This window comes from Danio rerio, chromosome 11 (assembly GCF_052040795.2).
Source record: "Danio rerio strain M-AB ecotype USA chromosome 11, GRCz13ab, whole genome shotgun sequence".
NCBI classification, from domain to species: domain Eukaryota; kingdom Metazoa; phylum Chordata; class Actinopteri; order Cypriniformes; family Danionidae; genus Danio; species Danio rerio.
The window spans coordinates 31,046,118-31,072,574 of record NC_141031.1 but is presented as its reverse complement, the minus strand read 5'-3'; the positions used below and the strand labels follow the sequence as shown (position 1 = coordinate 31,072,574).

The window sequence follows — 26,457 nt, the reverse complement described above, 5'->3', positions numbered from 1 at the left end:
GCTATTCATTCACATCTGCAACTGACGTCAGAACAGCAGAAACCATTGCTACTTCACCAGCGTCACTTTAGAGCTAGTATTTGAATGATTCTCTAGCGTAATGTCTAAAGTGATGAAAAAGCAGGTGATTTTGCTCACATTTTAAGATTATAAGGCTGAACGGTCTACAGAGATTTCCCAGTATTTCTCTGTTGCAATGGGGATATTACAATAATTAACCCAGAAAAAGCCAAAGAAAACACTACCAGATTACTATGGTGTAAATACAGGACTCCAACATACAAAAGAAAGAAGTTAACCTAGAAAATCAGTAACCAGTTTAATAATGATTTAATCAGGTGTAGTTAAAAAAACGCTGAGTTTTTCTGTATTATGCAGTCTCTGTCGCCATCTTGTGGCAGAGCGTCAACAGTCTTTGCTTTGCTCAGTATGACAGGCTGATGGCCATGAACTCAGTGAATCTTCAAAATTATTAATATTTAAAATAGGCGCTGTCCTTATAAATAAACTGCGTAGTTGCAATATAAACAACTTCTTTCTCACCTAAAAGCCTCAAAAGTATATTATATTGTCCAACAGCTGCAATATTAGTCAAACTGTGGTAAGTTTATTTATCTGCTGTCACTTTATGTGGGCGGAGCAATACACAAGGGTAAAGAGGCTGTACGAGTGATGTTGTTACCTGAATATAGCACATGGCTATCAGCCAGATTGAACAACTAGACAGAACTTGTATACATTTTAATAAATCATAGTATTATTTTGTTATACATTTGTCATATTTTGTTATAATAAATGTATGGATAGAATGGGATATTTATACTAATGTCTAACAATTATCTTTTTAAAAATTTGAATACACTGTGGAAATTCTGGTTTCCACACAATTCATACATGTTAATTATTTAACATGTATTACATTACAATTAATTATTTTTACAAATTTAAGTAGACTGAACATAAAACAATTAATTTGTCCCCTAAAACCCTAAGAATTGTGCCGTTTCAACTCTTTTAAAATACATATTTTAAGCAAGCAGCAAAATATTTTTTTGAGTGTACCCCTATTAAATATTTTTTTACAAATGAACATAGTTAAATATAATTAAATCTTTAATAATAGAAATAATTTCTGTGGCAGTTTTATTTCAATAGATAGTATATATACATACATATATATTTATATATTAAATGATTATTCATTTATTTTATTTTCAGCTTAGTTCCTTTATTAATCAGGGATTGCCACAGAGGAATGAACCGCCAACTTATCCAGCATATGTTTTATGTAGCGGATGCCCTTCCAGCCGCAACCCAGCACTGGAGCACCCAGCCGCAACAAAACTGGAGCACCCAGAGGAAACCCATGCAAACACAGGGGGAACATGAAAACTCCACACAGAAATGCCAACTGACCCAGCCGGGGCTCAAACCAATGACTTAACTGCTGTGAGACGACCGCGATACCAACTGCGTCACCATGTCACCCTTTTAAATTTTTAAGAACATTTAATTTTATTAAATGTTTTCAATTAAACTCAAGTGGATGTTCTGTATTCAACAGAATTCAATGCCAAGAGTACTATACTATGAAGGCAAAATCAAGACTTTTGGTTGCATGAGTGAGCATCACTTTTTTTGCAAACCCCTTGTGTTTGCTGTTACATCTCTGTGACAACTCATTCCCAATTAAATTAATAGACTTGTCTGCTGAGAACTGTCTGAAGGTTATTATGCTTCTGAAATATAAATCGCCACACAGCATATTGCAACTGTCAGGATGGCTAATCATAATATCCTCATCTTCAGCTCAATGCAGTGTTGTGAAGGTGTAGCTACAGCATGTATTAAACAACAAAAACACATTATCTGCCTATAGAGTCCAATTAATCTGCTATTAGCCTTGCTGGAATAAGTGGTGAGAGAGTCAAAGAAGCTCATTATACACCAATGTCATTGGCCATAAAGGTGCTCCTCCCCTCTATTAAATGTCAGGATAAATTGTATATCATACTTTATTATGCTAGCAGTTTTATATCATACAGTCAAAGATAAAAGGTCACAAAATACAGGCTGTTCCTGTTAATAGCTGTGCGGCTGAAAGCTGAAGCGACAGAGCGTGAAATGGAGAAAAAGACACCTTTGGATTAGGATTTTTGAGACGGTCGTTTAAGGTATGGAAAGCTGTAGAGTTCAAGTAAGAGACTGTAGATGAATAGAAAAAAAAACTAATAGTAAATACCATACTTGCCCAGTTAATTGATTAAATTAAGAACGTTGAATTACAAGTTTCTTAATATTTAAATATCCAACTGAGGCATTATTTCATTAAGTGAAGTTTTACAAACTAATTTCGAGAGGAGCACGTGATATGATTGACTGCAGCTGGCAACCCATCTACATTTAGTAGTTAGCCAATCAGATTAATCCTAGCTCACTATACGTAGCTTAGCTAGATCTACTCCCTTATCTTCGTGTTCCGAAAAAAAACCCCATCCACCCCTTCTCCCCCTTTCTTCCTTTACCACAGGGGAGCTCTCGAGAACCACCTGATCTCGTACTCCCCTCACATGCTCTACGGACCTGGCGGGAGCCCTGGGCTCAACTATCTCCAAGCTCAGGGTTCTCTCTCGGGACAGCATGCCAAACCTGCTAACAGTTGTCAAACAATATCTAAGTGTGAACTCTTGAAATATGCACTAATCTGCATACATTTCTAACACAAAAATGTTAGCATTAAACAAATCCCACAGTGAAAACCAATATACAGAATACAGATATTATTAAAACTGTGAAGTTTAGTGTAGGTCAGGGGTGACGAACGCAATTTCACTAAAGGCATCTTCAAGATTATTGCAGCCCTCAAAGAGCCTGTATAATATAACTGTATAAATGTTACTACTCCTTAACATGCTGTTAAATACGTGTCTCTTTTGTTTATTATAACATATTAGATCTAAATAATACATGTATTTGCATTATTGTAAAATAGATGTTACTTCTCCAGGGTTATTTTAACATGAATAATTTTATCAAGAAACCCACATAACTCCCTAAAAGTACTTTCAGATATTTTAAATTCAAATATCATCAAAAGTCATTACCTTTCTCTAAAACTTTGTCACATTTGAGAGAAGCAGAACTATGGAACTTTGAATAAATTGAGCTGGATTTCACTATAAACATGCATTATGGGAGATTTTAGTTGGTAAAGCAAGATGGACTTTTATTGCTGGGTTCATAACAAATGTGAAGCACAGCGTCTCACTCATGGTAATCAGCGGGAAGCTTTTTGCCTCACAAATTTTCAGCTTGAGTTTAATAACAAAACTTGCACAGAATACATGATTGAAGTGAATTCTGCACATTTGCGGCAAACACATTGGGAATTTCATGACTTTGTATGCGGTTTACTTAAATGAATAGTTAAAATCACATGAACCACGTGATCTCATGGGCCCAAAAAAATGATATGGCAGGCCTTGAGGTTGACACTTGTGGTGTAAGTGATGCTAAAGTGAAGAATTATGGCTCAGTGCAGAAAAAATAATAATAATTTTGGGAAAACTGCCTTTAAATATATGAACTGTAACTTAAATCTATGAACATTAATTAATAAAGTGCATTTTGGATGTTTCTCTAAATTAGACTGCAAAAAATCAAAAATGCATGAAAAAACAATGGTTTTGCCTGCGTTGTCTGGCCTTGACAACTGATGAGAGCAGACAGCAGTGAGAGTGACGGGAGCATGTGACAGCAGCGAGCAGACAGGTGTCATCACCGGTGCTCATTTCCCATGAAGCCCTGCAGTAAATTCACACTGGTTCAGGCTTAACCTCGTCAGCACTGTGTGTCCCAGAGGTGGTAACTGTGGATGGACATGCGGCTGTAGCTGCTAGCACTTTCTGTTTTGCTGAGAAGGACATTACATGAACACAAGGTTGAAGAACTGATGTTTAACAAGCTTTCAGGTTAGTACTGAAAGATGTCTGCAAAGAAATAAAAATAAATAAATAAATAAATAAATAAATAAATAAATAAATAAATAAATATATGGCGGCACGGAGACTCAGTAGTTAGCACTGAATAATATTACAGCAAGAAGGTTGCTGGTTTAAGTCCTGGCTGGGCCAGTTGTCATTTCTGTGGTGAGTTTGCATGTTTTCCCAGTGTTTGCATGGGTTTCCTCCGGGTTCTCCGGTTTCCCCCACAGTCCAAAGTGAATTGAGTTAGCAGAACTGACCGTAGTGTATGAGTGTGTGTGAATGTGAGAGTGTATGGGTGTTCCTAGTACTGGGTTGCAGCTGGAAGGGCATCATCAAAACATCTGCTGAAATAGAAAGTGGTTCATTCTGCTGTGGTGACCCCTGATATGATGAAATGAATGAATGAATGAATGAATGAATGAATGAATGAATGAATGAATGAATGAATGAATGAATGAATGAATGAATGAATGAATGAATGAATGAACGAAATATATTCATTGCTAATGCAGAAAACACCACAAACATACAAGTGACTCCCGGCAACCATTTAGAACACAGTATCAAGCGCATAGTAACAACTTAGGATTCAGCAAGTGATTAATTTGCAAATAGATTAATCTATTGATTATTTAATTATATAATATTAATACATTAATCATCTAATCAGCATTACTTTTTAGATCCTTTTGAAGTCAGTTAAAATATATATAAAATATAAATCAAGGAAATCTGTTCCAACATGTTAGATTTATGGTATTATGTTGACTAATTTCAAAATTTTCAATGTTATTTTCAATAATTTTCAGGGATGTCCGGTCTCACAAATTTCAGGGATCAACTGTTATTTCATTTAACAATCAATTACAGACAGTATACTATATTACAAACAACATACAAGACCCATACAGGGATATGCTTTGTTTTAGATTTTGAATTTAAAGTTCAGTCTAATTGCACCCTAAACTTGCACCAGGCTTGTGTTTCCACTGCCAAAAGGGTCCCAATGGATGTGGTGGAGAATGAATGTTGTGTACGACAGAAAGTTTTAGTCGACGTCATTCTCGCTCGTGAAAATGTAAAGTAAAGCTGTACTGGTCATTCACATATCATATGAGAAGTATTTCTTCCAAAACAGAGGCTTTAAACACATAAATGCATGTGTATAAATGTTCATTACTAACCTTTCTATGAACATGATTTAATAACTGCAGATCAATGATTGCAAAACAAAATAGCCAACTGTAACGTCTGCAATTATATAAAATAAATAAATAAATAAATGCAACTTATATTAACTCATACAGCCTCTTACAGTCTCCAATATGTTACCAATTACAGAAAAACTACACACAGCATACATTTAATCCTTATTTCGTTCAAAAACTACACATAACATATAGCCCACAGTCAGTGCAAACCTCTCATCTGTATCTTTCATCTTCTTCAGCACAATTAACCTCTGTTAGAGATTAATTCTATTATTCCAAGTTAATAATAGTCCAAAGGGTAATGACAATAGTTAAACATGGCAGTTTGTTCACAGAAAAAAATTGTGCAAACGCGCACAAGAGCTCTCTTGAAAAAGCAATACCACTCGCTCTTTAGACGGCCTTGTAAACAACAATGGGGCACAAGGTAGATTCTGCTCTTCTTCTTGGCTTTGTGGCAAGACAACGACAAGGTTTGTTCGAGCGTGGGTCGATCATGGCTTGTTATTATATGTATATATTATTACAGTGTAATGTCTCGGCTGTGCATTTAAAAAACACGCTCCCATTGTTTTCGTTCACCTGGCTTGTGCCCGCACTAGTGACGTTTCTCTGTAAACCAATAGTGTTCAGCTGCATGTCTAGCTCCGCTTTTTGGTACATTTTTGTGGTGCTAGGTACCCTTTCGAAAGGGTACCCAAAAAGTAGTAAAGTACAGTTCGCTTCTTGCCACTTTTTGACAGCTGGAATGGCCATAAAAGCACACTGAACCGAACCGTACGGTACCGTACCACTCAGTGGAAACGGCTCATAGATGAAGCAGTTTTTTCAGCATTGAGCTTTGGTGGTAAATACATTTCACTCGGTCCAGTTGTATGCAACCACGTACTGTAGAAACACACTAAAAACCACTCCGAACACTTTCAGCAACCACCTACAACACTCAAGCACCACGGTCATGAGTTCAGCTCGGCTTACATTTTCTTCAGGAAATGTAGAAAAGTCTAGCTCTAAATAATTACAGTAACTGAGCTGCACTTTATGTCAAAACATAGAATCAAGCTACAAACACATAATAACACACCAAAAGCTAACAATAACGGCTAATGCACCTCACCTTCCTCGACTCTGTCACAGTATTGCACCACACAGCCTGACCTACACACATGTGCCCACACACACACATCCATTCCCATGCCTGCTCCGCTTCACTTGACTAATCGAATTTGTCTCTGTTGCAGTCTTTTTAGTTCTTCGATTTGAGAATTTTTTTTTGCCCACGAGCGGCGAGCGCTCCATGACATGTCATTATTCACTTTTACTTCTACTTTACGTTTAGCTGCTCTCACTCCACCAGCCCTAAACTCAACCCTCTCTCAGTTTCTGTCTCTCTTGCTGTCTCTCTGAATTAGACGTTAGCAAACAGGCATGTAATTAGCACCGGCAAGCCGTGTCCTGCTTTCTGAAGAGTACGGTATTTAGCAAAGGAGAAAGATGCTAACCAGCTACATGTTGAAATCCTTTAGTTTTGTATTTGCTCCATTAGCAGTGCTCTCAGACATTCTGTTTCGATTCGTCCACCTGTGTTGTTTGGTACCACACGGGGATGTAAGACACATCTGCATATCTCCACACCACATCCTTCACTGTCAGCTTTGTAGTAACTTGGGAACACTCAAACAAATAGCTGGAGAAGATTTTGGGTCAGGAGCTACAGTAGTAATTGTGGATTTCTGTAAAATACTTATAAAGTAACTTCTGACAGCCTTGATTCACTTTAAGGCTCACTTATTGATAATAATGTCAACGTTATTACAATGTATGAATGCATTTAGTTTATAGTGAGTTGCCACTGCATTCATCTAAATATCACTAATAAAATGTGAATTAGAATTATATATCATACCAGCTCATCAAAGTTGTTAGTTCATATGCATTTTGTTACAAAGCAATAATTCAAGTAGCATTCTATCAGCTTTCACAAGGCTCATATGTAATCTGTGCACACAGAAATCCACAGATTTGTGAGCCCATCATTCAAGGTACTTATTTCCTTAAGTGTTATTTATTTTAATTTCTTATAATATATATTTATTTTTATATTTATATTTTATGATGCTGCATGTAAGTTTTTGACTTTTAAAGTATAATAAATACCATAATGCATAATTTGCAGATATTTAAGAAACATGTTAAAAAACATTCTTGTTTATATGAAAAACAATGCTAAAGTCAGATATTCTGCTTTGGAAATGTGTTTTCCATGCTGGAACGGCTGTCTTTGTTTTGGTTCTTTTAACCCGTTCACTCCCACTTTAGCCAATTATAATTCAGCACTCCGGGTTGCCTTGGTGGAAAACCACATATTTCATTCATTCATTCATTCATTCATTCATTCAGAATAGCTCTGAAACCATGCGTCCTTGACCGAAATGCGACCTCGGGTGGACAGCAGCAGACTCTGAAATGAGGCAAAATTAAATACAGCCATTCAGAAGCACAGAAAATGGTTTATAATCTATTTAATCCATATTAACCCTCTTTAACATCATTAAATGTACATGCTGAATCACTCATATGTGTTTAGATCTAAAGTTCTAATTCAAATGGTTTATTTTATTTTCGATATCTAATGTTAACTATCTGCTGCTGCTTTCAGTAGTATGGCAATAAATGTCCTGTAAAATGGTATTCAAACTCACAATATTAGCATTTACCACTGAATAAAGCACATGCGGTTTAGCTGAGATGATCATTGTCACTTTTCAGTTGTTCACCTGTGAGAAAAAGAAGTTTTTAATATTTCAATTCGAGATGTTGGTTTAAACTAAAAATCCTTTTAATATGGAAAATATTGTTTCTTTCGGGTGCCGTTGCTTTTATTAGAACACGGTTTAAATCACTTGCTCCTGTTCTCAATCTGGCAACATGTGCTTGTGTTTGGTTTTGATCTAGGAGTACAATACCTAGTTCAACCACTGGGTGTCAAACTTACATACTGCACCTTTTATTATTCATTTCAGTAATGTTATTGAATAATATGAAAATGTGTGTATAATTTATGTACAATACATTTTGTAAATTAATATGTCCTTTGTTTTTTGGTGGATGCATAATATGAGAGAGATACTGTAGCTTTGTTTACCAAACATTTGCATTATATATTTTTACGTTAAAGGTATAGTTCACCCAAAATTGATGTCACAAATTTATACACCCTTTACTAGTTTCAAACCTTTATGGGGTTTTTTATGTTAAACACACACAACAAAAAAAATCTGAATATATTTTTTTGTGTCCAACAGGGTAAAGTATCTCATACAGCTTTAGACCCATTTGAGGGAGAGCAAATAGTGTTTTTTTTTTTTTTAAACAAAATTTAGCACAGAAAAAATTTTAATTAAATGAATGCAAAATGCATCACTTTAAAAATGTCGCTTGTATGCCTGGAGTTTTGCACATTGGTGTGCATGATCACATTGGCGCCCTTTATTTAGTCACGAGGCATTAAACGCAACCAAAAATCATCCCCGTGTGAAAGGGCCTTTATTCTTACATTTAATCAATGAATTGATTTATAATGGTAAGACATAATAGGGCTGTTACTTAAATGAGTTGTCAAAATCTTCTAGGGAAACACAGAATTTTCATCTGAAGTAGTATTTAAATGCATGCACATACTGCTAATGCAGCACAGAGGTGGGATGAAAGCATTTGCATAGCATTATTTTAATGGTGATTTTGTAAATATATAATGATACTTTCACACATGAAACTGAACTGCCAGTAGATGACATTGTTGTAAATGTTTCTTCTTTTTGAATCAAAGATTCTTTAAGGAATGAAGAACAAGTACTGTCAGTATTTTACCCATTATCAAACACTGCTTACATTAACTTTTTTAAAACTAGAAGGACTATTGCAGATGTTTAGTTGTACTATTTATTTACTGCCATATCAGGCTACATGTCTGGTTGGAAAAGTAAAATTCTCTGTCATTTCCCCTATACAAAAGATAAACTTCAACTAGTCAACTGGTAAACTCCAGATCCTTTTTTCGGTTATAAACAGCATGCTCTATCCTTATTTTGCACCAGTATGTAAAACAGCTAAGAACCGTAGAACTTCAGAATGATCCAGGTTTCAATGGCAAAACCAGTGTATCTGGTGCTTTGAAGTTGCAATAGTGATCAGCTCCATCTACTGGTGATAAACAGACACCACATGACTAAAGTTTCCCGGTGGGTCCTTTTGCTCAGCCTCTAGTGCAGTGGTGGGCAAACTCGGTCCTGGAGGGCCGGTGTCCTGCACAGTTTAGCTCCAACTCTAATCAAACACACCTGCTTATAGATTTCTAGTGATCTTGAAGACACTGATTAGTTTGTTCAGGTGTGTTTGAATAGTGTTGGAACAAAACTCTGCAGGGACACCGGCCCTCAAGGATCAAGTCTGCCCATCCTTGCTCTAGAGCCATGTTTAAAATAGCATTACTTTGCTGTTTTGAATGCACCAGGCAAAATATGTCCAAAGAATACTACATCAGGGAGAAAAAAGGCAAGAAACCATAAAAACCACAAGCCACAGATGAGACCATTGTATTGGTTGGTGCATGACAACAGCATGTGTCGTGTTTTTGTTGTTATCTTTTCTGTTTTTTCCTGAACTGCTGAACTTGGTAAAAACACATTGAATGTGTTTACATCCATGTTCATAACCGAACTATGCTTCATAATTTGACTAAGAGTGTGGTCATGTAGAAGTGGTAACCTATTTTCTTCTATTGGAGTAAGGCTAAAAATGGCTAAAGCATAAACTAATCCTCACAGCTAGACTTTTTCCACTTATGCTAATTTCACCCAAAATGTAAATGCATCAACCTGCGTTCTTTCCACTTATTAAACTGTGAATATGTAATGTGTGACAGGAGCATGACTTTACTGTAGATTTAGGTGCTTCCAGACATGGGCAAACATTTTTTTGCAGCACAATATACCACAAAATAAGACACAGATTTCGGCAGGTTTCACCAAGTTAAATTTGAGACTTTTTAAGACCTTTTTAAGACCATTATGAAGGACTTTTTAGAGTTATACAAGGCTAAATGATAATAATTTTTTTTTTTCGAAAATCCCAGTTGGAAAGTATTTTCACTTGCCCTATCAAAAAATTATTAGAATTTAAAACATTTAATAATACAATAATTATAATTCAATAATAAGAAATATAGGTCAGGTCAGTTTCCTCAGCAGTAAATAAATGGAGAACTTTTAAACAAATGTTGCTGTAAAAAAGTAATTAAAACATGATGGTTAAAAAGAGTTAAAAATGCTATTTTTAAATAAAAAGTGTCATTAAGCCGAGGTTTGTTGGTGATTATATGAGAGGTAATGGTCAGATTGGGATAATATAATATAAAGAGGAAAATTAAGACCAAAATATTTAAGACATACAACACAATATTTCAGTATATTTAAGACTTTTTAAGGCCTTAAATTTAAAATATTTTTTAAGTTTAAGACATTTTACACTTTTTAAGACCCTGCGGATACCCTGCAGACACTTTTTTTGACCCAAACACATTTAAATGTGTTCTCATCATGTGCAACAGAAGCAGAGGAGTTACAATAAAAATGCAGCATCTTGAGCAAATTTGAGTCATATAAACGTGCTCACTGTGTTAGGGGATAGTTCACACAGAAATTAAAATTCTGGCATCATTTATTCACCCTTGTCTTTTTATTCTAAACACAAAGGAATATAATTTGAAAAATGTTGGAAACCTGCAACCATTGACTTCCAGAGTATTTGATTTTTTTATTTTTTTTGTACTGTGGATGTCAATGGTTACAAATTTTCAAAATTTTTCCAAATATCTTCTTTTGCGTTTAACAGAAGCAAAATAATGGATTTGGAGCACATCTAGGGTGTTAAATGATGGCAGATTTTGGTATTTTTGAGTGAACTATCCCTTTAATGCGTTTATGATAACCTGAAAGTGCTCTCTCTGATCTACTGTCTAATAAGCTATAATGAGTTCCTATGAATAGTCAGATTTGGCAGTTGTAGTGTGAGTTTGGAGCCCAGTTTAACTTCAGAGAAGCTGGCACAGGATGGCGTGGCTGTGAGGGATCTGGCACTGTGCTTTCCAGCAGTGCCAGCAGATCCTCCAAACAGACTCACTGCTCTCCTAATGCAGGACAGAGAGGCTTTCAGCTGTACAGGACATCTTACATCACACGCTCACTGATGTGCCTGTTTGTACCCTTTAAGGACCTACTTCTGTTCCTAGTAAGTGTTTATCATTTGAACATCTGCATGGCTTATGTAGATTAGTATTTTCACTTCATTAATCAATGTTGGTGATTTATTATTTATGAATAAAGAATTGCATTTTTACATTTAATTTATTGTATAAAATTAGCTATACTTTAGGCATTTTATTTAACTCCATTTTTATTTAATATAATATAATATAATTTAATTAATAAAATTATTATATTATATTATATTATATTATATTATATTATATTATATTATATTATATTATATTATATTAAATTATATTATATTATATTATATTATATTATATTATATTATATTATATTATATTATATTATATTATATTATATTATATTATATCTGGTGACAAAACTGCTAATATTTTATAAACTAAGTGGCATGTAATATTCAGCTGACATAATTAACATATTTTCTTAGCATCTCTTCTCACTAGACAAAAAAAAAAGATATTTTTCCCTCATTTACCCTAACAACTGCTCCTATTTTGTGCTGTACAATCTCCTAGAGCGCAGCCACTTATGCGTTTCACAATCTAAAAGCTCCATAATACTGTGTGTGTGTCCTATTGACGGGGCCAAAAGGTCAACTAAAGAGATGCCTTGAAAGAATGACATCATTAACATGCTGCCACCAGCCAAGCGGGCAGAGGGCAGGCAGGGTGGCAGCTGCGGGGTACAAGCCAGAAATAAACCAGAAATGGAAATCTCCTGCTCTCTCTTTCTCCTCTCTATCACCACTCTCAATGCAAGAGTGACTTCACTGATTTAAACAAATCGCCTTTAGCGGCAGTGAGATATAAGCTCACAAATACCACTTATGAATGTAATCTATAACAAACGACCTTGGTGACACAACAGTCAAATGCACCTTAATTCCATGAAATGAGCTAAATCATGATGATGACTTGGAAGAAAATGTAAATTATGTTTCCATTAAATAATTTCCCTTAAGCCATAAAGTAGTAAAGTAAGATAATAATTAAATTGAAAAAATTAAAACTAATAGTTATCATCATACTTCTATTATCTACTGTCGAAGTCAAAATTATTAAACCCCCTGAATTATTTTTTTTTCCCCAATTCTGTTGAATGGAGAGAAGATTTTTTTTTCAACATATTTATAAATACAATAATTTCAATAACTCATTTCTGGTGACTGATTTATGTTTTCTTTGCCATGATGACAGTAAATAATATTTGACTAGATATTTTTCAAGACACTTCTAGACAGCTTAAAGTGACATTTAAAAGCTTACCTAGGTTAATTAGGTTAACTAGACAGGTTAGGGTAATTAGGCAAGTTATTCTATAACGATGGTTTGTTCTGTAGATTATTAAAAAATGAAAACTGTTTTTATTCTAGCCAAAATAAAACAAATAAGACTTTCTCCAGAGAAAAAAAACATTATCAGACATACTGTGAACATTTCCTTGCTCTGTTAAACATCATTTGGGAAATATTAAAAAAAAAAAAATCAAAGGGGGGCTTTTTCTGACTGTATTTGATTGAATCATCAAGAATTGTACGAATTTTTTTCTAAAATTTTATACGCAGGTGATGTTTACTTTAATTAAATTAATGCACTAATCTGCATACATTTCTAAACACAAAAATGTAAATCTACAGTGGATGAAGTCAGTTTTTTCACATATTATTGGCCCTATCTAATGTGTCGTAGAGCGACTCAACTGACTCTTTAAGGGAATGGGAAATGAGACTTGGTTTAATGCACGTTATGCTCAAAGCACACCCATAACTCATTCAGAGAATAAGCTCAACCCTGTTAGATCATGCGTTATGGTGCAAATCGTATTTTTCCATCCTTAAAATAGCAAAAACAGATTCAGACACGCCCTTTTGTGCCATGCATTTTAGACTTTGCACCTTCATCATTAAAATAGAGCCCTAAGAGTCAAATTTATATAGGGGATTTTGGGAATCTCTTTTCATTACTCCACAATTAAAATAAAATCCTGCAAACAGATAGAGAGCAGATAAATATCCTTTTACATTTTGAATGATAAAATGTTGTACATAATCAAGCGAATCAAGTGTGATCATACCAATAAAACTGTAAAGTTTAATGTATTCTATGTCAGCAGCCATAGAAAACCTTTAACTTCACAGCTTTATTCACATGAGGTTTATAGCTCATTTTAAGAACAAATTGTTACTGTAACTGAAATCTACAGGTAAAAATGAATGCAATTAAAATAAAAACAATAACTTGGGTGTATTTTGGATGTTTTCTTTACACTATACTGAAAAAAAAATCACTGAAAAAAGCAAAAAAAGAACAAAATCTCAAAATGTGCATGTGCATCCTTGCCTGTAATGTCTCGCCTTAAATTCAGCTAGTCTGAAATCAGCTCTAGGACACCCTGGCATGTCGGTTGCCACAGAGATAAGTCTGCCTTGTGTCAAATGTGACGTAGAGCACTGCGATTTAGTATTCTGCTCTCTCTTTACACGGTAGTAAAGTATCCTGCTCAGGGAAGAGAGGCCACGTGATACGCACATCAAGTCAGTCTCTTTCAGAAAGGACACACGCAGACTTTTATCCCTGTTACATCAGAGATGTCCTCTCGTCTCGGAGAGAGACACCAAAGATGTCCATTCAGCTTGCTGATAGGCAGTGGCTGAAAGGATGGGCTGTCAGTCATGGTGACTAAGCTGCTGTACACTTAATGAAAAATGTGACATTTGAGTGGTGTTTGATACCTTCTCACTGCACTATGACAGAAGCAACATTACCCTTGTGCAGAAAACCATTTTTCCAGGATAACACCAGACTTTTTAGACATTTCCATTAAACATAAAATAATGAACAGATTAATCTGGTTTAGAGGGGAAAAAAGCTCAAGATATGTATGCAGAAAGTCATTTAATTAATTAGCTGGAGGAACAAAATAAGATTTGTACCATTATTTTTAATTCTAGGGCAGCACGATTATAGCCAACCAATTATCATCATAATTTTGCTCCAAAATTAGATTTTTAATTTATAGAATCATTGCACTTTCGTGTAAAAACTAGTCTACTTATTTGCACTCATTTGCAAGGTTTAGTTTAGATTATTTGTAAAAATTTAAGAATAAAATGTTTGAATACATTATATATTGATAATGGTGGGCTGCATTGTCAACCAATTGTAAATTATAGGCTATACATTATGACATTAACACTAGCCAGCCCACCAAATGTGGGAAGATTTCAGCTGTGGCGGGTTAGACAGGTTGAATATAATTTTTAAATTGCCAGAGCTGCCTCGTCTCTAAAGATTAGAATGTTAGTTTAAGACCGTTTGTCAATATGTGTGAAAATTTGCTCTTAGAACCGAGAAGCAGCACGATTTTTTAACTATTCGTGTGAGCAAAAAAAGCAGGTGCAATGATTAGGTGCAAGTTGAGACACGGGCGATCCACTGTAACTGACTCTGAGTAAACTGAGTGAGTGACTAGCCGCGTTTCCAATATCGCGCCTAAAGCGAGCGAGCCAGGACGAGCCAAGGCCAGTCGCGTTTCCTTTTTCGGCCCATTGAATACCTTGGGCCAAAGAGGGCAAACTTGGGCTTCGGGGCAGAGTGAAAGGAGAGGCGGACACAGTTTTCCGATCGCACATGAGTATGTGACAAACAAATAAATAAATAAGAGACAGAAAACATCATTGGCTGGGGGTCTTTTTGCGTATGATCGCCCTTATGTTTACCTTTTAAACATAAGGCTGTTGCATAAAATAATGAAGTAGTTTTAACTTATGAGTGACATTCTTTGTTGCATCCTCCTTGATGTTTAAATAACGCATAATAATCTTTACACCATATTAAAGACACAGCAGAAAGTAAAGGTTTTCAAGAGTTTTTGTCAAGTTTAAAAGGTGTGTTTCTGCGAGTTTAGATGCCTGTCTGTGTGTGTGTGAGACAGAGGAAAAGTGCACTACCTTCACATCTCTGTTGATGCCGCGCAGCTTTTTTCTTTTTGTTATTTATTTTGGAGATAATACACAGGATGAATACAACAGAAAGACTTTAAAAAATTAAAAAAAAAAGTAGGCTCAAAACAATAGTGTAATATCTTCATAAATAGCCTAAGCTATATTGAAATAATTTAAAGGATTACAAATATTGTATATAATAAAATCGCATTAAATAAATAAACCAATATAAAACTAACAAAAGCTAAACCAATTTAAGTAAATAAAATAGCCTACATAAATCAAACTGTTTTAAAGCCATATTAAACTGGCCAGATTTTTAGATATTTTCTAAAAACAATAAACACCGAAGAAGGTTTGAAATATTATTTATTAAGTATTTGGATACGATGATAATAATCAAGTCATGCAAATCACCTATTAAGTGTCATATAGCCTATAGGGACAAATGAATGTTTCAGGTCTTTTCGGAGCATTTTGCTGAATGTTTGATGGCGTCTATCTAAACAAGGATGTTATAAAATACATTTTCTTTTTTCTTTTCATTTTTCTGTCTTTATTAACAGAGAATTTCTATGGTTTTATATTATGGACTGGTGCGCTCACTGCGCTGGGTCCCTCTGTTAGTGGCGAGATCACTCAATTTCGATGCCAACAGTCGGTCGTTGAGTAAATGAATATGATGAATGAGAACACACAGGTATGTGCGTATAGACATATAATATACTGCTGTACAGTAACGGGTCATTTGTTTGTTTCGGATGTCTGTATTTGAATGGTTTCGTGATGATGTGATGGTGTGCTTTATCTGCCGGACTCCCGTTGAAGTGGGCGGGTTGTGTAACGTTTTGATTCGGGGGACGTTCTGGGGGCGGGGTTACTACTAGCCCGACTGTGGACACGCGACATGATTTTGGCCTTACCATTCAACCTCCCAGGCGATAGGCCCAGCCCGGCCCGATTAAAGCCCTGGCTCGCACTGGCCCGACAGTGGAAATGCGGCTACTGACTGAGTAACTCTATCAGAAACAGACTTTTCTCGAGTTTGACAAATCTGCTATTTTGAAATGAAAACCCAGAGTTTCTAATTTCAGGATTAACATACTCTCAGTTTTCACTTAACCTTCTTTTTGAAATGGGGCCCAGGAGTGCCCAATCCTTTTCCTAGAGATCTACCACCTGCAGAGTTCAGCTGCAACCTTAATTAAACGCATCTGTCTTTAATTACTAAGTACTCCTTCAGACCCTACTTATTTGGTTTGGTTGTTTTGATCAGGGTTGGAGCTGAACTCTGCAAAAAGGTAGATCTCCAGGGCACCCTTGTTTTGAAGTATACGCTAGATTTGCAATCCTGAATTGAGGTTATTAATTTATACTCAGTGGAAACATAAGACTAGTATGTCTTATATACACACTGTAGACAATAAATCTAGACCAGCCCACTGTTGGTAAATATGCACAATCTTTCAAGCAAAATTAGCAATGTTTGCCCTAACCGGGTGGCAGTTTAGCGTATGTCTAATAATATTTGCATTATTTCCACTAACTTAAGTGCTATTTCAGCATTTAAATTAGTCTGCAATAATGACAATAACCTCACCAGTAATTCTGTCATAATAATCAGCATGATTGTGTGAACTCTGTAATTAAAATTTATACTTATAAATCAAGCATAAATTTACCTGACACCCTGAAAGAAAATATTTTAAACTTCACGATTAATATGATCAAACTCCTACCAGCAGGCATAAATTTGACAAATAATAATAATGTTATTGTAGATGTGCCTTTACACGTACCTGCAGATGTATGGTGTCTCCTGTGAGCTGTTAGTGTGGATTCAGGCAGCTGCTGTAGGAACAGGCCCTGGTAGTGCGAGACACAAAAACAGCCTGTGAGGGCGAGAACGCACTGATATGTGACAGCCATTTTACTGTTGAAAGGAAGAGCACAGCTGTGTGCTCTCAGATAAGTCCGGTGAAACAGTGATGACACTGAGATGTCATGCTCTGTGGGATTCTGAGATTTCAACTTGTATCAGATTGCACTGAATCTCCAGATTTCACTTGAATAAAACTACTTTTTATCCCAGTATGTGCTGTTTCAACCAAAACAATGATGTTCAATGCTTGTGCTTTAATCTTTATTGGGAAATGTGAAACATACTTAAGTTATACACAATTACATTAGAAGCTTACACAATGTGATGTTACATTTAAGACAGGCAAATATTAACATATGTTTAACACATCTTCAAAAAAAAAGTTAATACTAAGTGACTTGAATTTTTTGTGACAAACTTCTGCGGTAATTTTATTTATTTTCAAGAGTTCACACTTAGCTTGTTTGGCATGCTGCTGCTGGCCATAAGATCATCCTTGATCCCAGGGCTCCCTCCCATTTGCAGGGCGAGAGGGTAGTTTGAGCTGAGGTAGATCTCGAGATTTATTATTAGGTGGATTAGCCACCTGTGTAACTCCCAAATTAATAAATTGTTTTGAATGAATTGGTTGAGAGAATAATTTAGTGACTTGCCAATGAACAACTTTTAATCTAATATATATTACTGAGTGATTGAATCAGTAAAAAAAATCAAGTTTGAGTTGTGAATATGACTTTCCACAAACCTACCGTGCAATTCCTGGAACTTAAATCCATAACCATGTTAGTGGTTGTCCAATCAGCTGAACTACAAAAACACAAGAAAAGCTTTGTGTTAAAAGACAATATGCCTTTTGTCTCACTTTAATGCACAAAACATGATGTTTTTTTTACTCCAAATTGCTACAAATCAGTATGAACACAATGTCATTCGTGTCATAGTATTGAGATTTATTTCAGCTACAACACTTACAGTTTTTCTTGATTGCTTTGATGCAGCCATCAACTGAAACTCCACATTTTCAAAACAGTTAACGCACAGGCCTAAACAGGTACTCATGGTCAAAATGAAATATTTTGCTTGCAAAAGGCTCTAACTGTGCCAAAACATTTTAAACATGCAACAAAAACTAATTTTGCCTTCAAACAACCCACATTGCAAACAAGTACATGAGCTCTTTCAATCAAGCATTACACAACAGACTAAAAAATACAGAACTCAGTGTGAATCAGTGCACCATTGCTTGACATTTTAGCCTATTACCAGTGCTGTTTGTTGTCATAATGTAGGCAGTGTCAAATTTTCCTTTTTGCAAAGAATTGAATCCAGAATAAATTAAAATTGTATTGATTCCATTACATTTTTTTTCAAACTGCGGCTGAAAACTGAAATACTGTAAAAAATAAAATAAAATAAAAATAACCCAATTAAATATTGTAAATATTTCAGCAAACATATGTAAACCAAAACAAAAAAAATCTATAAGTACTATAAGACATAGCTACTATTGACCTCCTCCATCCATGCTGGCAGAGATCAATATAGACCTACCACCTTTTTTTATCAGGTTTGCTGACTGATTGCTAATTGAAGATTTGTGTGAAGGAGTATCTAACCGGTGCTTTAGAGATTTCAAACTGATCTTGAAGGTTTCTAATAGTTAGGAATAGTTTCTGTTTGGTTACCAGCTAAAACAATAGAGTTTAGACTGCTTAGATGATATACAGTCAAAGTCAGAATTATTTGCTCCCACTGGATTTTTTTTCCTTTTCTATTTGTAAATATTTCACAAATGATTTTTAACAGAGCAAGGAAATTTTCACAGTACGTCTGATAATATTTTGTCTTCTGTAGAAAGTCTTACTTGTTTAATTTCGACTAGAATAAAAGCAGATTGAAATTTTTATGAACCCTTTTAAAGACAAAATTACTAGCCCCTTTAAGCTAATTTTTTTAATTGATAATCTACAGAACAAACCATCATTATACAATAATTTGCCTAATTACCCTAACCTTCAAGTTACCTAATTAACCTATTTAAGCCTTTAAATGTCACTAAGCTGTATAGAAGTGTCTTGAAAAATATCTAGTAAAATATTATTTACTGTCACCATGGCAAAGATAAAATAAATCAGTTATTAGAGATTGGTTATTAAAACTATTATGATTAGAAATGTGTTGAAAAAAATCTTCTTTTCATTAAACAGAAATTTTGGGATAAAAAATTTACACAGGGGGGCTAATAATTCTGACTTCAACTGTATGCGTTAACTGTTTTGAAAAATGTTGGGAAAAATATATCATCCCAATGAGAAAGGGGTTACACATTTGCAAGACATGTCTTCTGATCTGCTGGGATAATGATAAGGAAAATGAACTGGATCCTAGTTTCTTTAACCAGGTCAAAGCAAACACGAAAAACTGTAATATAGTACAATACATTAGGTAAATGCAACACAATCTCACGGCAATTCGTAACTTTTTCATTTAGTGGCTAATTCGTATGAATTCGTACGATCTAATTCGTACAATTTAGTACGATTTGTTTATCCCCCAATGACGGTTGGGGTTAGGGGTGGGGTCAGGTGCCACGCCTCCTTTTTAAAATCGTACCATTTCGTACGACTGAACTCGTACGAATTCGTACGAATTAGCCACTAAACTGGCAAAACGTAAAATACTTACGTTTTCTTGTGAGATCAGGCTGGTAAATGATATTAGCTGGCAATAGTTTTTTGTCCTGAAAGTCATTCCCGACCTGCTGACTGTGCTTCCTAAATGAATCACCATTTTGAGCAATCAGTTAAAAGAATGATTCAATGACTCGCTTTGCCACCTGCTCTGTTCCTGTACGAAACAACATTTTGAACAAATCAGCTGACAGAATCGTTAACTGAAGCACTTTTTAATAGCCACTTGTGTTGTTCCTAAATGAATCAATGTGTTGATCAAATCAGTAGAAAGAATGATTTAGTGTATTGCTTATTAACAGCTACCTGTTAATATAATGTGGAAACACTGAGCGATTTAATCAGAAACAAAAATCGAAGTACTGCTGTATATAGGGCTTTCTGCTGACTTATACAATGCAATTCCTGGAACTCAAATCCATAACCTTGTGGAAGTTTTCCCAAACAGCTGCAAATACACAAGAAAAGGCTTTGAGCTACAAAATAATGCTTTCTCTCCTCCTTTAAGCCACAAAACATGATGTTTACACTCTAAAAACCTACAAATCAACAAGAAAACATTGTCACTCGTCATTTTATTGTGATTTATTTCAGCTATAAAACAACATACAGTTCTATACATTAGCTAAAGGTTATTAGCCGGTAATGATTTTTTTGTCCCGAAAGTCATTCCTGACCTGCTGGCTGTGCTGTCTGAGGGGAGATGGTGCTGTAAGGTGCTCACAAATCCAGTGTTGTCCTCATAACTTCCCTGACCAATTGGCTCGGCGGTCTTTGCCAAATGACTCAGCTGTCCCCTCCGGAGTCCAGCCCATCGCTCTGGCAGAATAATGCCACAGATAACAGCTCCAACAGGGGCCATTCCTCTGTTGAAGACACTTGGCCATCATTCACACTAGGAGAAAAGAAGGACACAGAAAAGATGATTTGAAGGAGGAGAGTGGATGGATTTGCCCTTCATCAACATAAAGCTGATTAGCATAAGAGGGATTCTGGGTGTTGTGGAAGTTTTTGGGATTGATGGATGAGGGGAGGATTGTGACTGAGGCGAGGAAAAGACCTCATCTCAACAGTCCACCTATCTGGAATCAATTCAACTTGTTCAGGGTGTCGTGTTGACACACAGCTTCTGTTTTGTGCACATTCAGCAGATAAACTGGAACACTGCATTAAAAATTCAAGAACCAAACGAGTAAATATAACAGTTTACATCACAACTGATATTTTCAATATCTCTAAAGAAAATGCAAAGCAAAGCATGGGTCTGCTTTGTGTGGTATTGGTTTAAACTTTAAAGTAAACTCTATATGATTAATGTCCAGTTTGCGAATATTATTTTTGTAGGTCAAACTAAACCAAGAGAAGACATGTAAGTGTTTTAGTCAACAATGCAAGATATTTTTTAGTCAGAGAATGCTGCCATCTGCTGGTCAAAGGACTACACACGTATTTCAAACAGTTTGACTACCTTTTAATATGAAATCAAAAGAATCTTTTCAGAATCCCTATGAATTATTCAATGAACATTACAGGGAACATCAAATCTTCAACATTTGTTTGAAAAGTCTTGCAATAACATAAAAACATTATAGGCAGGGTACAAAATGCAAACATTGCAAAAGTAAGTTTTTTTATTTTTAGGAAAATTATCAGAATTTATTTATTACTTTATTTATTATATCAATACAACTTATGCAATTATTTTTGTCTTTACTTTTTATAGTGCATATGTTGTCTTTGTTTTAATAAGTTTGTGCCTTATTTGCAGTGGTGTAAAGTAACAAACTATACACTTAAATTACTGTAATTAAAGTTTTTTCTTAGGAATTGTAATTTACTAAGCAATGTTAAAAATGTGCACTTTTACTTTCCCTTAGTACATTTTAGTGCTGTGCTGTACTTTTACTCCACTACTTTCCTTCAATCTCTAGTCACTACTTTATTTTTTCTTTATGGGGATTAGAAAAATCTGTTCTGTGATTCCTGTCCAATCAAATCGCACATAGAAGGTAAATCACATCATAATGAACTACCTTAAAACATGGGTCATTTATAATTCCAGAAAACAGTTTGGAAGCATTAAGAGTCCAAGAAAATGTCCAAAAGTTTACACGCACTGACCCAGAGACTGTTTAGATGCATGTCACTGATGAAAAGATGACAGATGTTTACTATAGGATGACTGAAATGGCCTTAATCACCCAGCTGGCACAAGACATCAACATGACGTTGGATTGACGTTGTACCCTAACGTCGTAGGGACTTTGCATTTTGTTTGGAAACTAAAATCGGGTTGACATCAGAACCCAATGTCAGGCCAACCTCAATATCCAACATTCAATCAACCAAATATCAGTGTCTAATGAGGTAGCTTGACATTGTATGGACATTACCACTATGACCTCTATCAGACGTTGGGTTTTGGTTGCCATACCTGATGAATAAATGTCAGTATTTGACATCAATATGACGTTGGTTTAAGATGTTTGCTCGACGTTAGATTTTGGTCACTTTCTAACACAACCTAAAATCAACCAAACTTCAACGTTATTTGATGTCGTTCGTGAACATCAACATAACGTTGTCCTTGGAAACTGGCTAGACATTGAATTTTGGTCACTTGACGTCACAACCTAAATCTAACCTCACATTAACATCTTATGGTACTGTGTGCCTGCTGGGCAGTAACTACATGCACTACAGAATGTTACGTTTACACACATCCACAAATTACATGTAAATGCATCAACTTTTTACAGCGAAATGCTCACTACTCTTGAGTACTTTTAAAATGATTACTTTTTACTCATACTTTGAGTAATATTTACCCCAGATACTTTTACTCTACTTACACTACATTTTTAGGCAAGTAATGGTACTTTTACTTAAGTATGATTTTTCAATACTCTTTCCACCACTGCTTATTTGTATAAGCTTTGTTTTGCTATAATTTTGAGTAAACACATACACTACCAGTCAGAAGTCTGGGATTAGTAGTGTATTCCTTATTAATCCTTATTTTATTTTTAAGAAAATATTTTTCCAAGTTTCACGATGGCTGCATTTATTCGTTCAAAATACAGTAACAAACTTTGTGAAATTTTTTTAAAATAATTGTTTTATATGTTGGCGACAATGTGGCTTAGTGGTAAGCACTGTCACCTCACAGCAAGAAAGTCGCTGGTTTAAGTCCCAGATGGGTCAGTTGGCATTTCTGTGTGGCGTTTGCATGTTCTCCCTGTGTTCATGTGGGTTTGCGGCTGGTGTGCGTGTGTAAATGTAAGAGTGTATGGGTGTTTCCCAGTGTTGGGTTGCGGCTGGAAGGGCATTCGCTGTGTAAAACATATGCTGGATAAGTTGGCGGTTCATTCTGCTGTGGCAACCCCTGATTAATAAAGGGACTAAGCTGAAAAGAAAAAGAATGAATGATACATGACAATACTTACATGCACATTATTTGATATTTATTTTTAAGCATGATGCTTACTATGCATATGCATGCTATAAAAACTTTGGGTTTTCATTTTAAAATATACTTCAGTCACTTTTATAGCTGCTTTACTGAACTAAACAGAAAAATAAAAGAATCAATTTGTCCATCTTTGTTTCTCTCTCTTTAAATCTGTCAAGCATTATAACAGAGAGATTTCAAAACAGTCTATATTTTACCTGTCCAGCCAAATAAAATAATATAAATAATGTTGTGCCCCAGGCGTCACGGTGGTGCAGTGGGTAACACGATTGCCTCACAGCAAAAAGGCCGCTGGTTTGAGCCTTGGCTGGTTCAGTTGGCATTTCTGTTTCACCCCGTGTTTGTGTGGGTTTCTTCTGGGTGCTCCGGTTTCCCACACAAGTCCAAAGACATATGGTTCAGGTGAATTGGGTAAGCTAAATTGGCCGTACTGTGTGTATGTGGATGAGTGTGTATAGATGTTTCCCAGTGATGGATTGCAGCTGGAAGGGCATCCACTGCGTAAAACAAATGCTGGATAATTTGGTGGTTCATTCCGCGGTGGTGACCCCTGATTAATAAAGGGACTAAGCCAAAAAGAAAATGAATGAATGTTGAAGGCTTAGCAACAGAGCCTACATGCTATCTGATAGTGTGTGGTTTATTTTGACCAACAGATGGCGCTGCTGCTCAATATACGGTTTCCAATTCATTTTATTCAAGTAGGCCAATAAAATGTTTTGAGTGTTGATGGTTAGCGCGACGCGTCAAGCTTAGATTAGAAATCACATATTAAAAATATATACGTAACAAACAAATATTCACAAACAGAACGCAAATAAACCCGTCGCGCTCTTTTAATCAGCCCAGATGTAACTTACTCACAAATCATCACAAGATGGCGACAGAGTCCTTTTGTCATGTCACGTTTTTGCTCTCGGTTTCTTTTTCTTTTTCAGAGAGACAGATGGCATAACGAAAACAGTTTGGTGTTAGAGAAGTCTGTAATGAAGCTGCAGGGCACTTGTGCTGTGAGAACATCAGAAACGCGTCAAAGACCGCACGAGTCAGTCGCTTTGTTTGGATTTTTTGTTCGGCGAGTGTGCGCATGTCGAAGTTCCCGACGCCCCAGAGTTCACAGTGTTAAGTAGGTCAAACCCAGCAGGTCAGACGTGACGCGTTCGCCTCTAGAGGAGAATATCGTTCAGTCATTCTGCAGTTCACGGAGTTAAATAGGTCAGTCGCAGCAGGTCACATATACAAGCATGTCGAGCGTGGACAAATGTGTTCTCTGAAGTGTGCTGAGTGTTCCTGTGTCCTGTAACTTATTAAAAAATTATTTTCATACCGCCATAGTGCAATTAAATTAGATGCGGGTTAAGGGTTGTCACATAGCCTTAAATGTATTCATCGTTTTATTATTAGAGCAATTCCGTGCAAATGTCATATTTGCTATGAATTTTTTTTTCACAAAAATACGGAAACAGTTTCTGTTTTTTTTTTTTGTGTAAGCAGGTATTTTACAATAGAAATACTCAAAATGCATTTGGCAATTTTTTCAAACTATATTTGATTTACCAAGTCACACAAGTGGCAATTTTACATCTGTCACATCCATAACGCAGATGTCACATCCATAACGTCACTTTTTTTAAATTTAGAAATGTGAAAATATTAAATAAAATAAAACCAATCATTTTAGCTTAATAGAGAGCCAACTTGTATCCTTTAGCATTGTTTGGGTTGTGCAGTTTAATTCACAGAATTTCTACAAAGTATGTATACTGTAATCTCGTTGACTTTTCTGTCACATCCATAACGCATGCTTATTTTCCACATTACAAAGCATGTTTACAGAATAATATTTTTCTGGTCTCTTAACTGTGGTGAGTTTTTCTGGAAAATATAAACAAAATTTTTCAATGTAAGTCACCATGCTTTTAATGCGAATTTATGTTTTGAGTTTTCACTGCAAATATCACATCCATAACGCTGGAATTGCTCATTATTATTATTATTATTTTATTATTATTATTATTATTTATATGAGCAATTCCACGCCAATGCTAACAATTCCATGAAAAAAATAAAGTTTTCACCAAAATAGTGAAACCCTTTCTAGTTTTTTTTTGCATGGGTTTGTATTTTTCAGTAGCCTACTAGAAAAAAAATATGTAACAAATGTATCTGCCGTTGTTTTCAAACAATTATATTTGATTTACCAAAGTCACACAAGTGCCAATTGCACATTTGTCACATCTAGAACAGAGAGATGTCACATCCATAACAAAGATTTTCCCTCATAAATGCAAACATGTCAAATCAATCATGTTTGTTCTGCAGTGAGCCAACTCGATTAGCATTTCGAACTTGCGATTAGCATTATTTTTGTGGATTGTGCAGTTTAATTCACAGAATTTCTACAAAGTATGTTGTATGCTGCAAACTCACATACTTTTTTGGTCACATCCATAATTCATGAGTATTTATTTTCCTCATTTAAAAAATGTTTTAAGGCCCATAGCCAGCCTGGTGAAAGGGCTGGGTCTTTTTTTCTCAAAAAGTGGACCTTTTTGCAGTTATTCGCCTTAAATACCGCATTTAAAGCACTTGTTTTAGCTGTATTCGCTTGTTGGTGGTCATCATAACCACACTTTTTAATATACCAAATACTTCCTAATAATTTAGAATAAAGAAATATGAATTAATACTTTTAAAATACAAACTTATTACATCATATATCACCAAAAAAATAGGAATATGTTAACATCTCAAATTAAAAGCAAATAACAAACACTAAACTTTTCTCAGTTAGAATTGGGCTATTTGAATAAAAATATAATTATAACATAAAAATAATGATGATGACAATAATAATAATGCTAATAATAATAATAATATGGAGCTTCATGGTTTTTCTTATAAAAAAGTAAAATTTGATAAATCATAGATAACAACAACACTAATAAGTGTTAAAATCAATTGTGATATGGGCCGCTTTTGG

At 35.3% G+C, this 26,457-nt stretch overlaps 1 protein-coding gene across 1 annotated transcript in view; it reads right to left on the bottom strand.

Annotated features, from left to right (window-relative positions):
- The window catches only part of lrrc38b (leucine rich repeat containing 38b), a 78,992-nt gene extending 54,394 nt beyond the window's left edge, over positions 1 to 24,598 (bottom strand). Inside the window, exons 1-6 of the mRNA XM_087272905.1 lie at positions 24,339 to 24,598; positions 20,680 to 20,897; positions 20,309 to 20,450; positions 19,998 to 20,159; positions 18,062 to 18,119; positions 17,230 to 17,296 (exon numbers count right to left, since the gene is read on the bottom strand). The gene's annotated coding sequence lies outside the window, so the exon portion shown is untranslated. The remainder of the gene's footprint in view (positions 1 to 17,229; positions 17,297 to 18,061; positions 18,120 to 19,997; positions 20,160 to 20,308; positions 20,451 to 20,679; positions 20,898 to 24,338) is intronic.
- Positions 24,599 to 26,457: the final 1,859 nt, after the last annotated feature.